Raw genomic sequence first — 16,541 nt, 5'->3', positions numbered from 1 at the left:
TTGTGTGTTTATATATGATATACGTTTTTCATTCGTTTATCAATCTACTAGGTGTACCTATTTTGGACAAACCTAAATTTTATAGATTACTAAACTTCATCCATGGAGTAATTAATTGTTCAAAGTAGATGACAACGACGGCAAACTGGCTAAACAAACCACTATAACAGAGCGGAGGAGTCCTCTATCCTTGACCACAATAATACAAAGGTTTGAAATGCTGCAAAGGGATTTAGATAGCACGTAGAGTGCTCTAAAACCCAAGATCGACAGAACACCGAGTGTTGAATAAACAATCAGGAATTCGGCTGTTGAAGCATATGCGACATGAGACCATTTTCTAAGCCTTTATGAAAACCAGACAATAAAGTGGAGCAGCGTACGAATGGGTGAACGGTCGATTTAAGAATTTCGGGTTCTTCGAAACCAGTTCTTGGATCGATCAAGAGTTTCTTTCGATAGTTTCTTTCGACCAAATTTCTCTTTGATGAATTGAATCGAATCGAATCGAATCGAACAAGGGATAAAAGCAAAGCTCTTCTTATTAAAATCAAACGTACATAACAATAAGCGTTAAGACTAGCTTATATAGAGAATCCTTAGACACAAACCGTCTTTGGAAAAGAAACATAATTATTAAAATTTCCTATTTAGAAAAACATTTAAAAAGCCCAAACCTAATAGAAAAAGGAAAACATAAACGTCAAGTAATTAGATTACCGCCAAGAGAGTAGATGCTCCTGCATCAGGTCCCCCATGGTTAGAAGGATTCGACCCCGAATCTCCAGCAGTGTCTGCCGGAAGAAATGCTGATAGATACTTAACATTGAACACATCAGAAGTTGTAATATCCTTAGGAAGTTCCACACAATAAGCGTTGTCTTTGATGCGCTCAACAATCTTCAAGGGACCAATCTTCTTAGCACGCAGCCTGTTGTAGAGGTCTGCCGGCATTATGTCACGCGGTAAGACAGCCCACACCATGTCCTCGGGGTTAAACACTAGACGGCGACGATGAACATCAGCATCAGCTTTGTATTTTGCAGTAGAAGCAGAAAGGTTAACAATGATCTTGGCATGAACATCCGCGATTGTCTCCACAAACGTGGAAGCTTCGCCATGGATTCTTGTTCTGTCCGGTAACAAAGATAAATCTGTAGGAGCTCTTGGGACAATACCGTAGTTCACCTGAAAAGGACTAAAACCCGTACTGCGGTTTATAGCATGGTTATGAGCGAACTCGGCCTGAGGAAGGCGCTTATCCCACGTTTTAATAGCATCGCCCACCAAACACCGTAGAAGGTTACCAAGAGAACGATTAACAAGGATGATATGCTGAGCTCATGTCCAAACATGTATTGAATATCTTCCATAAAGATCGCCAAAAATGACTGAGAAAACGAGAATCTCTATCAGAGACAATCGAGGAAGGTAAGCCATGAAGGCGATAGACTTCTTTGAATAACAAGATTGCGACCTGCAGAGCATTGGTCGTTTTCTTACATGGTATAAAATGGACCATCTTGGAGAAACGATCAACCACAACAAAAATAGAGTCAAAACCCCGTTGTGTTCGCGGAAGACCTAGCACGAAGTCCATGCTTATATCAGTCCAAGGCTGCGTCGGAATAGGCAGAGGCAAATATAACCCTGCATTAGACGCCGAACCCTTAGCCTTTTGACAAGTTACACACCTCTCAACGAAGCACGCGACGTCCTTTCGTAAGGACGGCCAGAAGTATGACATCGCGACCAGTTCGAGAGTACGATCGCGTCTTACATGCCCCTCATTGTGTAACTCGGTGATCAGCTGCAATCGGAGACTTCCTTCTGGTATACAAAGCCTATCCCCACGAAAAAGAAAGCCGTCATGTATTGTGTACTCAGTCGAGAAACCCGTGGATGCTTCGTGAAACATACGCCCAAAATATGGATCAGTTTCGTACTGGTCTGCTAAAGAAGAGAAGCCAGGGACTGCAGTATGTAACACGGTAACGAGAAGCTGACGTCGGCTAAGTGCGTCTGCAACTCTGTTAGAGGAACCCGCGGTGTGCTTGATGACGAAGGTAAATTGCTGGAGATACGCGATCCAAGAGGCATGGCGAGAAGATACTTTATTCTGGCTATGTAAATGCTTTAAAGCATCATGATCGGTGTAAAGAACAAACTCCTTGTGAAAAAGATAATGTCGCCAAAGTTTAATTGCTTGAACCACAGCATAAAACTCTATGTCATATGTACTGTAGCGAGAGCGAGCACCCGCCAATTTCTTGCTAAAAAAGGCGATGGGTCGAGAGAGTTGACTCAAAACTGCTCCAATACCCGTTTTAGAAGCATATGAATGGAGTTTAAAGACTATATTAAAGTCTGGTAGCGCAAGGATAGGTGCAGAGCTCTGCTTATTTTTAATAACAGAAAAAACCAAGGATGCCTCTGGTGACCACGAGAACGAGCTTGTGCGAATACAATCCGTGATAGGTGCCATTAAGAAACTGAACTGGGGCACAAATCGGCGATAAAACGATGCAAGGCCATGAAAGCTTCTTACTTCAGAGATTGTAGTAGGTTGAGGCCATGTCTGAATTGCAGAACCTTTCGCTGGATCAACAGCAAGACCTCGAGATGAAACAATGTAGCCGAGAAAATGAATCTGAGGCGATCCAAACTCACACTTCTTGAGGGTGGCATACAACTGGTCACGCCTGAGCACCAAGAGAACGTCACGTAAATGCTGAATGTGCTCGTCGATTGTTTTGCTAAAGACCAGAATATCATCAAAGTATACGACCACGACTTGCCTATGAAAGGCCGGAGTGCTTGATTCATCACACGCATGAACGTACTAGGAGCGTTAGATAGCCCAAATGGCATAACGAGCCATTCAAAGAGATCCTCTCTAGTTTTAAACGATGTCTTCCACTCATTTCCTGGACGAATACGTATTTGGTGATAACCGGTTTTAAGATCCAATTTGGAAAACACCGTTGCTGTGCTGATCTGGTCCAGGAAGTCATCCAGACGAGGGATAGGAAAACGATACCTAACAGTGATTTTGTTGATGGCACGTCTGTCGACACACATACACCATGATCCATCTTTTTTTGGAATAAGGCAGGAACAACACAAGGAATAATACTTTCCCGTAAGAATCCTTTTTCCACTAACTCCTCGACTTGTCGCCTCAATTCTTCATGCTCGGCTGGACTCATCCTATAATGAGATCGATTAGGTAGAGAAGCATCTGGCATGAAGTCGATATGATGTTGTATGTCGCTAAGAGGAGGGAGATGAGATGGCAAATCTGCCGGGAATACGTCCATGAACACTGTTAGTAATGGTCTGTAGACGTCTGGAACATCATGACCCTCGAACGGAGAAGACGGTACTGCCAGTAGCAACACAAGCTTATCAGCGCTACGCAATGCAGATGAAAAAGCCGAATGGTGTAAGAGGAGCACCGGGTTTGGTGTGACGTCCGTGGGTGTGGCATTGTCGAGTATGAAAGGTGCCATCGGTTTGAGGGTAAAGGTACGATCGTTGAACCGGAACGTATAAGTATTGAGGAACCTGTCATGTATGACACGGCGATCAAACTCCCAAGGTCGGCCTAAGAGAAGGTGGCACACGTCCATCGGAATGAGATCACAATACACTTGGTCTTTATATGAATTACCAACTGAGAACTGAACCATAGTACGCCTAGTGACGGTAAGCTCGTTCCCTTGATGTAACCAACCGAGCTTATAAGGATACAGGTGTGGTTCGATTACAAGGTCGAGTTTAGGGACTGCAGATTCTGCAATGACATTCTCACTACTGCCAGAGTCAATGATGAATGTACACACCTTTCCATTAATAGTGCAACTGGAGGAGAACAGATTCTTGCGTTGAGGAGCTTCCCCAGATACCTTCGGCGTTAAACATGTTCTCCGAACCATTAACATCAAGCCCTCATCTGCTTCTAACTCCTCTGTTTCTTCATCAGGGCTGTCTTCATAAACAACCTCGATATCTCTGCAAGAAGTATTAAGAAGTAACCCCTGTTTGTTGCGAGACGGACATGCTGATTGCCTATGGCCGAGCTCTCCGCACGAGAAACACTGTAAACCTCCAGGTCGTGTCTGTCTTTGTGGATCAAAAGGAACAATAGCTGTTTCTGTTTTTGGTGTTGAATCCTCGGGTGGAGTGGTTGCTGCCGCAGTAGTGCGAGTTTGTCTGCTGGAACTCCATGTAGGGAATCCATTACGGTTCTGTGATTCTATTGTTAAGGCCTGTTGATGAGCTTCTGAAATCGATTGAGGTTGAAATAGATTTATAGTGAACTGAATTTGTTGCCGGAGCCCTCAAACGAACCTCATGACCAATTGTTGTTCTGAGTCTTGTGTTTCCACGCGATTGATCATTCGGAAAAATTCTGTTGCATACTCATCTACGGACCGTGTTCCTTGTCGTAAGGTCTGAAACTTTTGGAACATCTACTAGTTGTAGTTGTATGGAAAAAAATGTTTTTGCATCTCTCGCTTGGCTTGTCCCATGTAGTAATTTTAGATTTGCCGAGTCGTGCTCTAGTTGTTTTACATTGTGACCACCAAGCAGCTGCGCGGTCGCGAAAGCGGATTGCAATAAGAGACACACATTGATCTAATGGAACTTTCTTGAACTCAAGGATTTCTTAAACAGTAACAAACCAATCAAGTAATTCTTCAGCCTTGGTTAAGCCCTTAAACTCGGGGAATTCAACTTTGAAACTCGACTTCTACGCTGGGTTGTTGCGTCTGTCCTCAGAATCGGAGTCACTGTTGTTGGTTTGACGACGCCATGCTGGTTGTTGATGAAGTGGTGCGAATGGGTTGTCATCTTCTTCCTCGGAGTCGTCATGGATACTGGGACGGGTGTTGCGCCTATGTCGAATTGCCGGTGTCGTATTCTGCGTGGTTAGTGCACCCACCGCGTTGACGAGCGCTGTAACTTGTGCTTGAAGATCATTAACGGACTGTTGTGTTGCGGGAATGTCGTCGTCAACTTGATATTGTTGAGAACGAGTTTTTCGAACCATCGTAGCGGTTGAGAAAGTTTCGGAGCGTAGCAAAGCTCTGATACCAACCTGGCGCAGCATACGAATGGGTGAACGGTCGATCTAGGAATTTAGGGTTCTTCGAGACCTGTTCTTGGATCGATCAAGAGTTTCTTTCGATAGCTTCTTGAGACCAACTTCATGTTTGATGAATTGAATTGAACCTAACAAGGGATAAAAGCAAAGCTCTTCTTATTAAAATCAAACGTACATAACAATAAGCATTAAGACTAGCTTATATAGAGAAATTCTTAGACACAAACCGTCTTTGGAAAAGGAACATAATTATTAAAATTTCCTATTTAGAAAAACGTTTAAAAAGCCCAAACCTAATAGAAAAAGGAAAACCTAAACGTTAAATAATTAGGTTACCACCAACATAGTAGATGCTCATGCATCATAAAGTTTCAAAGCTTCAACACAATACTTCATGCAACACAATCACCAAACGCAAGTGGAGAGTATGGGAAGAAAACAAGTTCCAGAAAGGAAAATGTTGAGAAAACACCAAGATTCACGGGGAAGTGAATATATCAATCAATAATTCTTTACATTGCCACAAAGGAAAAAGAGAAAAGCCACCTGGTAATGTCATAGTTTGGAGTGAATACATGTAGGTGAGTGCATATTGCAGTAGAAGATTGCACAAGGGCAAAGAGTGTCATCAACGCGCGCACAATAGAATCATAGCACCAAAAAGAAAAAATAGATTTCATTACAGAGATAAAAGACACTTATACTAAATAGGGGTTAACTAACTTAGGGTCTAGATATGGGGGTGGGGTTTAAGATTTTTAAAAAATATATAACTAATATTTAGAAAAGTAAAATAGTATTTCTAAAAATATTTTCAAAAATGATTTTTGGATTTTAAAATAAAATTTAAAAAACCGAAAAATATTTCCAAAAAAGTTTCTAATTGAATAATTTTTTTTAAAAAAGGTTATAATTGTCATTTACCTCTTTAATCAAACATCTTTTGCTTATTTTTCTACTTATGTGTTCTTTTGGTCAAAAAATACATTTATTTTTGGGAGATTTTCCCCATTTATAATTTTAATAATTTTTTTTTAAATATATAAAAATAAATAAATATTATAAAATTTTAAAATAATAAATCAAATATTTTTTCAATATTTCTTAAAAGAGAAAGTTGAAAATTTTCGTGAACGTGTGATATCTTCTTGAATTTACAATTTTTTTCTGAATTCAAAATTTTTTTTTCTTAAATATGTAAATAGACTTCTTGAAAGTAACTTATATATATATATTTAGGAAATTCTTCCTAAATGTGTAACATCTTCCTGAATTTAATTTATATGTATATTAAAAATATTACTCAGTATATAACATCTTTCGAAAATTTATGAAAATGCTTTCAAACATGTATATTAAAGTTTAAAAACGAATTTATGAATAGGAAGATGTTATACATATTTAAAAAAATATTTTACTAAATATTTATATATATATATATATAATACAACTTCAGTAAGGTTCATGAAGGTTTTTATAAATACACATTTATTTGTTTTTAAAATATTTAGTAATGAATGGATTCCTAAATTTTATGAAAATACTATACATATTTATCAATATATTTCTAAATTTTATGAAATATTATACTTATTCAGGAAAGTCTTTATAAATCGTTTTTGTTAATTATGCTATTACAAACTACGAGAAATATTACATAGACGATATTACAGCTGACAGTTCTACCTGTCTTACAAGGATTGACGTCTAACTGCATCACTCCGGAGCCACCGTACGAGATCCATTCCTGACGGGACTCTTTGTGCCATGCTGAAGATCTCTGATAAACCTTTTTCTCGAATATTCTGCATAATTCGTCTTTGCTGGGAATCGAAACTCAGACCTTCTAGTGTAGAAGCATTAATGAACCCTTGGTCAAGGGCTTCCACTAAATTTTTTATAAACCTAGATTCTGAATGATATCTAGTACTATAAAGTAGAACTTTACTTTCTTCTTAGAGAGACACGTCATCAAATAGGTTTCTGAGTGCGTGACACATGTCTTTCTTAGCCAAACTCACCGTTTCATTTATGTGTTTTTTCATAATTTAGTGGGCCTTATTCCATGATTTAGCCCAAAACAATGAGTTTAGCTGCAAGAGGATTAGGGTTTAGCGTTCTTAGCTAAGAGTTTCTTCTCTGATACATCGATAGAGTTTCGATGTTACCAATCAACGTTAATCATGGCTCTGTAAATCTTTGATATGGTGTTATGTCTTCTCTTTGTGTAAATTGTGTAAATGAAACTCCCCCCTAAATATTTCATCCTCTTATTTCATCACCCCCTAAGAGCACGATATGTTATTTAATGATAGCAAAGAAGTTGTAGGTTCATCTCTATCCCTTCTGTTTTCCATCAACATGTCCTTCTCTGATTCAGAGTGGGCATGGGACGCCCGTGACAGATGAGATTATAAGTTCTTTTGGTCGGATCAGCTGCAAGCGTAATCCCTCTCTTTTGATCTTTTGTTGGTTGTGGTTATGATGTGGTTAGTCTAATGACATTTCAGGGTTGCTACACGAGATGCTTGGATCTACCAAAACAAAGAGATTCAAAAGCTTGGAAGGTGCTTTCACAATATCTACGGACAGAGGAAAATTTTGCTTTCTCAAATGAAAGGACTTGCAAACCATTCCCAGAGTTTATTCATACACCACCAAAGAAAAAATATGTTCTTCTTTTTCTTTTGTTATTCGTTTTTTATTTTTATTTTAAGTGATACACAATCTCCTCATGTTCAAACAAGTTCTATAAGAGAGTGATGTCAGGTTGGAAGAAGAAAATAAAAGTAATGATGTTCACAAGTTTTGATGATCAATCTGTGTTTCAGTTCGTAATTACATGAACCATAGATAGAACCAATAGATATAAGAAGCTGTTGGATTGGAAATGGATGACGAGGGAACCAAGGGAGATAGAATCAATGAGGAGAGTCAGTTCAATTGAATAGTTGTGTCCTGAGTCCTGACAAAGCCAGGACAGGCTGCTCTCTTGACCAAATTGTAATACACAACAAATGTAAGATTCTGATAATGCTTATGTACTAAATATTTTGTCATCAGGAAGAATGCTTTTCATTACTCCCAATGACTTCACTGGGAAGGATCATGTAACCCTCAAATTAATATTATTTGCTAATTGCAGGGTTGAGATTTATTTTCCTTTATAAGCATACCAATAATGGTTTGAAGCAACTTATTATAAATATTGACATCTGATGCATTCTCTTCTGTTGTTTAGTGCAGACTATTACATCAGATAATCAGAGTAAAAACAGCTCATGTGAGAACTGATACAGATAGAAATGTCTCACCAATGCATTTATGGAGGCTCTCCTTCTCCACATCTTAACCTTGGCGACTGGTAACATTCATCAGCTCCTGCTAATATATTTGTATTGGAGTATGTTACTATCAATCTTCTTCCGAAGAATGTCTTTTAAGATTATTTAGGTTTATTAATGCTTTTCCATATTTAGAGTGAAAGCTACAAGCACAAAATATGATTTTTTTTAAAGATGACACGTATTAGATGACATACATTTAGATGACTTTTAAACTCCATTATAATTTTACAACACATTGTAACAGTTTTAGTGTCACTTTTAAGTATTATAGCAAATGTTATTTTGAATCTCGCCTATGATCCGGTCGAGAGAGGTCATGTTAAATCCTCGCATTTTCCCTTGGTTTCAGGACATAACTAATGATATATATATTTTCAAGATTACTATGGTTGAAGTCTTGGAGTATTGAACATGTTATTCCAAGGAGGAATATACAGAGTGTTACGTGAGAGAATAGGCATCACTCCTACATTGCTGTGGCTGGTCCAGCCTGGTTGCAGTCGATGCTTGCTCAAGAAAGCGGAAATTCTTGATACAAGAGCACAGTAGTTTTAATCAATGTCTTTTTATACTGACGGGTCCACCCCGTTAGTTCTCATGTTTTGTCTTTTTGGCTGATTCAGTTACTTTGTAGCAAATTCTGTTTTGGTATTTGGAATTATTGAAAGTGTTAAAACGCAAATGTTACTTGAAAACACACGTGGTGAATACTTTAGAATTTTTTTATCACGCTGTCATAATTTAAAAATGTGATTTCACCAATTTTTCAATCACAATATCATTCAAAAGTGTATCTATTTGGAAACTAGATCTGAACCTACAATTTTTTATTGTTTACTAGATTGTCCGATTCAAAATTTTAAAAATATATTTATCAGAATTAGGAATTTTTTTTTTTACATAAAATAGAATAAGAATATATATGTATTTGTTAGATTGTAGAATGTTTTTACTAGAGATAAAAAATATGAACATAATGTTTTTGGATCACATCGTTGGACTGAATATATTCGAAACAATTAAACAGATGCATTAATACTTAATACTGTAAACAAAAAATAAAAAGTCAAAGTTTAAGTTAGAAAGTATATAAAATTGTATATTTAATAACAATGTAATACCATGATTGGTACTTAGAAAAAGTAGCAATTGTAAAACAAAATAATACTTTTCTTTGTCTGCAACAAAATAATAATTTATAATAAAAATTAAATAAATTGAGCATATATATTGAGAATATTTTGATTCTCTTTTTACACTTAGATTTAATCCAGAATTATATTTTAACTATAGTTAGATTGTAATATATTGTTTTCTGTTTATAGTTTTACAAATAATATAGTAAACATTAAAAAATTCCATTGAAGTTTTAGTGTATTTAACTTATACAACAATTTTAAAAGTTTTTTTATTAACTTTTTATGATTTTTTTGGATAAGTGATTAAATTTAGTTTTACTTAAACTAATAAGTATTTATATTATTTTTACCTATTATAATCGTAATAAAATATATTATAGTCGTAAGAAAATATATTATAAAGATTAAATAAAATATAAAAAGTAATAAACAAAAACATGATATAGATAATATATATAACGAACTGAAATATATAATATGCGAGTAGCGCAGACCGATCCTAACTAACAAGTTCTACTTTATAGTATAAAAAAACATTACATTGTAAAAAACATTACATTCAACTCTAAGAAGAGAGTAAAATTCTACTTTATAGTATTAGATATCTCATGAGTCATCTCTAATCTGACTTTCAAGAAGTTCTCGGGCTCCTTCTGCAAGGTGTAGTTGCTGCCAAGATTTCTGCTCAGCTCTTACTTTGGTCATATGCTGGAGGATATTTGGATATCTTCCTCCATTCATTAAGAAATAGGTCCACATGAGAATTCTCTTTGTTTCACACCAAAGCAAAAAATATGGATGCTTAAAAGATACTCTTCTTTGTTGTTGCAGCTACTTCTCCATCCTCAACCTCATGATGCTGTTCAGCTATCCTATGTAATAAGAAGAAACAAACATGTGGGAGATAATGTGTTTTAAAAAGGATCTGTGAGATTAATGTATGAGATGAAGAGTCCCATATCAAATGGTACTTTAGAAGTTATAGAAAGCAACAAAAGTGAGTCAATTCCAAAGTTTTCATGGTGAGTATAATGAAAGTTGTTATAGCACGGTTGAGAAATGGTGGTAGGGTCATGGTGACGGCAGAGTCTGAGTGGCGAGGAGGTGGTGTGGTCACGGCTTGGCAGTGATGGCTGTATGACTTAAAAAAATACAGATCAAAGCAGAGGAGAGAAGAGAATGAATCAGAGGTAAAGAAGAGAAGGAAGAAGATAGTTTGAAAATGGGGTTTTGTGTGTACATTTAGGTATTTTCCAAGCCACAGAGGACAAATTATTAGTAGGTTGGCTACATTTACTTATAAATTACTTTTTTTGGTTTAGCTGCGATTTGGTTCACTATTTGTCTTTGTCGACTGAAACTTCTAAAGGCTATTGTTCATACAATCACTAATAATACACTAAAACTGAATAATAAAATTTTATTAAAAATACGAGTACATTCAATATAAACAAAATAGAAACTAATCAATGTTTTTAGTATTTAATCTAACCACAACAATAAAAACTTGAATAATACTTACTATGTACAAAAAAATTGAACAAACATTTAATAAATGTATACCATTTCAATCATTAAAATCGTATCATGCTAATACAACTTTATAATCTCTAACAAGAATAATAAAAAATAAAGAAAAAGTTAGGCATATGCGAAGAAGATGTAAAATGTGTTCTCATTATAAAAAAATATAACAAAAAAAAGATAATAACTAAAATAATATTACGTAATTAAAATATATTTGACAACAAATAAAAATACAAAAACAAGTGAAAAAATAAGCAAACATCAAAAATTAACTAAAATAGATATAATCATTCATCACTTAAAATGTCATATTCGCCTAAAACACTAAAACACAAACCACCAAAACAAACAATAAACACTATTATACACATCTTTTGCAAATACAAACCTAAAATACCAACCACCAAATCAAACAAAAATAAAAACCGAAATCACAAGTAAAGTATATCCCGCCCGCAGGGCGGGCCTATCCTAGTCATATTTATAAAAAAAACTTTAAAAAAACTTTTCAAAAAAAAATTCGAAATTGTTTTTGTACACTTAAAAAAATAATATTTATCTAAATATTTATTATATATATATATAGAAGGCGTTGTAATTATCTTTTATCTCTTTTCAAGAAATATATTTTGGTCATTTTGACCCTTAAATGCTAGTTTAGAAACAAAAATTTGTTTTCTGATTATTTAAAGCTATTTCTTTATAAGAATATATTGTTTTCTTCCATTTAAAAAAAATTACTCAATTTATTTTAAAACATATCAAAATAACTAAAAAGGAAAAAACTGTAACAAAAGAACACAAAAACGAAGTACATGAGTAAAAATATAATTTAAGATGGAAAGTTTGTGAAATGGTAAAAAGACTTATCAGAAAAGGAGGTCAAATGATAAATCTATGGAAAAGTAAAAATAAAAAGGATAAATAAACTATCGATATCAACGAAAGGAAAAATAAAAATAAAAAATAAAACATTATACAACCGACTTCCAATCCTAAAGAGGATATATCAAAACCTATAAATATTGTTTAACCCCACGAAGTTTTCTTAAATCATAGAATTGTAGGTAGATCATAATGAAAGCCCTCAAGCTTCCCATCCAAGTGAACCATTGATGTCGAGAAAGCCATTAACAACCAAAAGGACTGTTTGAACAGACACTGTCAATAAACTAGTAAAGAGAAAAGGACGAGTTCTCGTCGGTGGGTCAAGACAGAGACTTATTTTATTAGATTAAAGAATCGAAACGGAGTTATAAAAAGGGAAACGAGAGTGATCGGAATTAGTACGGCGAAAGCTAGTTCGTCGAAACGTACAAGTCGGTGAGATGATAAGATATGAAACCCTAGATCTAACCGAACGTGAGTGTAGTAATTTGTGGATCCCCTCATCGTTGCCTCTTCTCTTCCTTTTATAGACGGTCTCCTGTTGACCTAATTCGCCTTGACCTAACGGGCCTTTTCGACGATTGTATCGAGATGTCGGGCCGCTGAACCGAATCGTCGATGGCTAAAAGTAGTCTGAAGTCGAGCCGACTACTGGTTCGTGAGTCAACAAGCCTAGCTTACATGTTTTGATCATGTATCAGGACAATTATCATGTGGGCCTTCTCTGGGAGAGTCAGATCCATATCCAACAAGGACATAGCGCTGATCGTTTCGAAGAATCTCTTCTCTACCAGAGCCAAACACTCGAACTCCGTTTTCTCAGTGTCGATAAACTCCGCGCTCACTTTGGCGGCTTCTGGTCCCGACGGTTCTTCAGTCTCCGATGAGATCCTCTCCTTTCTGAGATCTTCTTCAACCGATGAACTCAACGCCGTCTTCAGCAAGATCGTTTCCGTTGTCTTTGCTGACCATAGCGCGAATGGTGGACCGAAGATCTCGTCCGTCAATGGTGTCTGGATCGAGAAAACGCTACCCATTGATTCATCGTTCAAGGATCTCTTTGAGAATTTCTTCAAAGCTGTTTTCGATCGCGTAGACTTCCGATCAAAGGTAAGCTTTTTGTTACTGTTTATATGCTCTGTTTCTTTAAGTAAACTCTGTTTCTAAGTTCAGTTTCTTGAATTAACTCTCTGTCTCTTTGCTCTGTTTCCTGATTGAACTTTGTTTCTGTGTTCTGTCTTCATACATTCTGACATAACTTTGACACAACAGGCCGAACAAGTGCGTAGATAGCTGAATAAATGGGCTGAAGATCATACCAATGGTCTCATCAAAGATTTTCTTCCTCATGGATCCATCTCGAGTCTAACCAACTGTGTTTATGGAAGCGCCTTGTACTTCAAAGGAGCATGGCAAGTTCCATTCGTCAAGTCCAACACGATCTATGGAACCTCAGTGGCTGTGCCATTCATGAGCAGCTACGAGAACCAATACTTAAAGGCTTATAATGGTTTCAAGGTCCTCAGGATACCTTATCGACAAGGCGATGATGAAGACCAATCACAGCTTCTCTTATCAACAAGGCCTTTTCGGTGATGCTACCAGTCACAGCTTCCCTTTTGGACAAGGTGGTTATAGTACCAATGGCAGCTTCTCGATGTACTTTTATCTCCCAGACAAGAATGATGGATTGGAAGATCTTGTGAAGACAATGGCATCTACTTCTGAAATCTTGAATTGTCACATTCCAAGATGCAAAGTTTTAGTTAATGAATTCAGAATCCCAAAGTTTAAGATCGCTTATGGCTTAGACGGCCAAGACTTGGGATTACGTTCAATGGCGTTGTATCATAAAGCATGTGTGAAGATTGATGAAGAAGGCGCTGAAGCTGCTGCTGTCACTTTTGCATACAGTGATGGATGCTCCATGTATCTGGAGCCTCCTAAGAGGATAGATTTTGTGGCAGATCATCCATTTTTGTTCTTAATTAGAGAAGACAAAACTGGAACTGTTTTGTTTGTTGGTCAGATATTTGATCCTTCCGACAAATCTGCTTAATTAAGCTTTCGGTTTGGTTATTTGGCAAAAAGTGGAATAGAAAATTACCAGAATTTTATAGAAAAATTGGTTTATTACTATAGTGTTATACATCTTTTAAAAATTATTATAGTGTTTGGATATTCCTAATAAATGACAATAAGGGTCTTTGGTTAGTTTTTTTTAATTGAAATTATTTTGAAACATTAAATCCACATCACTAATTAAGTATTCACATCGGCAATAGAGAACAATCAACCATCTCTTTAATTACATAACGTTGAAAAAAAATACAACAACACAGCACAACTTCGTCGAAGAACTAAAGGAACCCTAACCGCCTCTTCCCTGAAATCGTCATCGACATTGTGTTTACTCCCTCTTCCTCGAACTAACTCTCTGTCTTGTCTTCTCCGATATTGTCTTCCCCGAAATCGTCGTCTCCAATCATTTTTACGAAATATTTTTCGCTGCAATCGCCCGAAATCATCTTCTCTGCTGCGTTTTTCGAGTTTGTGGCTGAGTTTTAATTTATGTGTTGCTTAGTTACTTTTCTTTTACGGCTGGTTTATATATGCAGTTGTGGCTGAGTTACTTCCCGCCAATCTCCGAAAATCTAGCTATAAGATGTGTGCATTCCGAGGAGAAAAGACAAATACATTCCAAAAAAACACCCAGATCAACAATTGTGGGATGTATTTAATTAAGTTTGTTTGTGATTTCATACCCATATTTGGATAATCTATTTTTTTTTTCAGATCTGAATGAAAGAGAAAATTGAACAAAAAGAAAATGAAGGAGACGAAAAGAAGTGACGGATTTAGCAGAGACGACACAAAGTAGTTCATTGAAGCTTGGATACATGGTCGAATACCGGAATGGTGCAGAAAACCTGTATTTTTGGTTTTCTATGTAAAAAACATAACTCACCCATGTATTGTGTGTTTGATTTATGCTATGTTTACACTACTCAACCGTGTCGTTTATATATCTCAGTCGTGTCGTTTACATAATTCAGTCATACCTCAAACATACCCTAAAATCAGAAAATGTTTAGATAACTCAACCGTATCGTTTATATAAATCAGCAATACCTCAAACATACCCTAAAATCGGAAAACTGAATTCAAGTACTTTAAGAAGTTATATTGAAGATCATCTTATCAATATCAAATGAATATAAATCAACTGAATGTGTATAGTTTATTAAATTTCAAGTTGAGACTTTAACTTGATCTTGATATATATGTTCTCTTACAATCACTTATACAATTCTTACTTACAAGACTCTAACTTTAATCTTTTCTAAAATATAAACCTCAAATCATAAAATATAAAATTATAAAGTTATAAAAATTTAAAGTTTATCTTTGAACATTAAATCCAATATTTTTATTATTAGTTAAAGTTTAAGGTTTAGGTTTAAAGTTTACGTTTATAGTTTAGAGTTAAACTCAAATTTTAATCATTTAAAAAATAATCTTTAATTTAAAGTTCAATTTTAAATTTTGATTTAAACCCATAACTACATTTTTTTTAAATTTAAGCAATTTTTAAAACAAATTGAAAAGAACTAAAATTACAAATTATATTGTTTTTTCATGACCATTGATCGATTTTAGTCTAAGGGTTCAATATTTTCAATATAAATTATAATATTTTATAAAATAATAAAATAATGTTTTAAAATTTAAACTACAAATATTAAATATAAAATTATAAAGTTAAATATTTTCAAAACATTATCTCAAACCATATCTATTTCGAACCTTTAACCCTAAACCCTGAACCACATACTTTGATCTATACTATCTATATTATTAAAACTGAAGTACATTTTAGATTTGTTTGGAAACAAGAATAACACTATATATCTATATTGTTTGGACACACGAATAGCATTTAAAAAAAAATTATGGCCTTTTAGCAATATAAAAAAAATCGATTTGTAATCAATATTTCATCAAATATGATTTGTAATCAATATTTCATCAAATATATTCAGTTACCATAACTCAAATACACGTAATAAATTCCACTTTTAAATATGAAAATCTATATTATTAAAATTAAAGTACATTTTAGATTTGTTTGGAAACAAGAATAGCACTATGTATCTATATTGTTTGGAAACATGAATAGCATTTAAAAAAAAATATGGCCTTTTAGTAATATAAAAAAAATCGATTTGTAATCAATATTTCATCAAATATGATTAGTTACCATAACTCAAATACACGTAATAAATTCCACTTTTAAATATGAAAATCTATATTATTAAAATTAAAGTACATTTTAGATTTGTTTGGAAACAAGAATAGCACTATGTATCTAAAATATATGATACATCTGCAATATAAATTTATAAAAAAAATATAGAACACTTAAAACGGAAAACAAATATAAATTTTTAAAACAAAAAAATTAATACCGCAATACAATTGCACTACAAAATGGTGAGGAATCTAAAATATATAATATTCACATGAAAA

The 16,541-nt window shown here is 34.9% G+C and overlaps 1 long non-coding RNA gene and 1 pseudogene across 2 annotated transcripts; both read left to right on the top strand.

Moving 5' to 3' along the window:
• Positions 1-7,225: 7,225 nt before the first annotated feature.
• LOC106297805 lies at positions 7,226-9,030 on the top strand. Of its 2 annotated transcripts, none has more exons than XR_001261449.1 (3): positions 7,226-8,129; positions 8,357-8,474; positions 8,807-9,030. It is a non-coding gene; the product is annotated as an uncharacterized LOC106297805 (long non-coding RNA). The 2 variants fall into 2 exon arrangements; XR_001261448.1 differs by having other exon boundaries at positions 8,352-8,474.
• Positions 9,031-12,722: 3,692 nt separating this feature from the next.
• On the top strand, positions 12,723-14,108 carry LOC106336328 (annotated as a pseudogene).
• The last annotated feature ends 2,433 nt before the right edge of the window (positions 14,109-16,541 follow it).

Source organism: Brassica oleracea, chromosome C1, assembly GCF_000695525.1.
Source record: "Brassica oleracea var. oleracea cultivar TO1000 chromosome C1, BOL, whole genome shotgun sequence".
Taxonomy (NCBI): domain Eukaryota; kingdom Viridiplantae; phylum Streptophyta; class Magnoliopsida; order Brassicales; family Brassicaceae; genus Brassica; species Brassica oleracea.
Note: the sequence above shows the minus strand (reverse complement) of the source record. Positions and strands in the feature narration are given on the sequence as shown.